Source organism: Pinus tabuliformis, chromosome 9 (genome assembly GCF_031772625.1).
Source record: "Pinus tabuliformis cultivar Carrire ecotype Pingquan chromosome 9, CPIR1, whole genome shotgun sequence".
NCBI lineage: Eukaryota > Viridiplantae > Streptophyta > Pinopsida > Pinales > Pinaceae > Pinus > Pinus tabuliformis.
The window spans coordinates 831,471,537-831,473,023 of NC_142307.1; positions in this window are offsets into that span (position 1 = coordinate 831,471,537).

Consider the following 1,487-nt stretch of genomic DNA (forward strand, 5'->3'; position numbering starts at 1 on the left):
CCACTCCACTGTGACCCCTGAGGGGATTGTGGAAGCTGTCATGGTCTCCATTAATTCCTGGGAGTACCCTACTGACTTCTTGGTTCTTCAGCCAAAGGAAAAACTCATTGGGTATCCCCTCATCTTGGGAACGCCTTGGTTAGCTACTGCAGATGCTTACATCAGTTGTCAAGCTGGGAGCATGACCATCAAGAATGGGCATATGTCCAAATAGGTAGTCCTATATCCTCCTGCCCAACCTTTGCTAGAACATGACTTACCTCTATGGTTGGAGGAGGAAGATGAGGATGAAGTCTACTCTGCCCCATTGTGCACAGTGGAATCCACCAGGGGAGGTCCTCAAACTGAGGATGATCTAATTAAGAATTTGATTCAAAATCCACCCCCCAGTGTGCTGCCATTAGAAGAGTTAGTGGAAGAAACCTAAGCCAGTGCATTAGTTGATCTCTGTATGGTAGATCTGACTCTCTCTGAGTTAAGAATGTGTAATTTGTCCCTGAAAGAACCTTGAAGATCAACTCATCCCCATCCCCCTCTCAGGAGAAAGAGTTGTGTAGTTTATTGAACAACCATTTGGATGCTTTTGCTTGGAGCTATAAGGAGATGAAAGGAGTCCACCCTTCAGTCTGCACCCATCACACTTACATTAAAGAGGATTGTAAACCAGTTAGGTAACCTCAAAGGAGGATGAATCTAGCCCTTAAGGACATTGTCAAAGAAGAACTGTAAAAGTTGTTGGATGCAGGATTCATCTACCCCATCTCTGATAGCAAGTGGGTTTCTCCTTTGGTGCTTGTGCCCAAGAAAAACGGGAAGTGGAGAATCTGTGTAGATTATCGAGAACTTAAAAAAGCCACCAAGAAGGACCTTTTCCCTTTGCCTTTCATAGATCAACTGTTAGATGGCCTGGTAGGGAAGTTCTTTTCCTTCCTAGATGGGTTTAGCTGGTACAATCAGATCTAAATCAACCCGGAAGACCAAGATAAGACCACTTTCACTTGTCCATGGGGTACCTTTGCCTAATGGGTCCTTCCCTTTGGGTTATGCAATGCTCCTGCCACTTTCCAGAGAGTAGTACTAAGTATATTCACTGAGCTGGTTCATGATTCAGTGGAAATCTATATGCATGACTTTACCCCTTATGGTTCTAACTTCCAAGAAGCTCTGACTAACCTGAGGAACGTTTTAGTCAAGTGTATTGAGATGAACCTATCCCTCAGTCTTGATAAATGTGAATTCCTAATGATTGAAGGGACCGTGCTAGGTCATACAATTTCTCAGCAAGGTTTATAGGTGGATCCCAAAAAGATTGCTATCATCCAAAGGGTCTTGCCTCCTCAAAAAGTAAGAGATGTTCAAATTTTTCTAGGCTTAGCAGGATATTATAGAAGATTCATTAAAGATTTGAGTAAGCTAGCCTCTCCATTGTTTGGTCTTTTGGGAAAATATGTTGAGTTCATATGGACTGACAACTGTCAAGAGGCTCT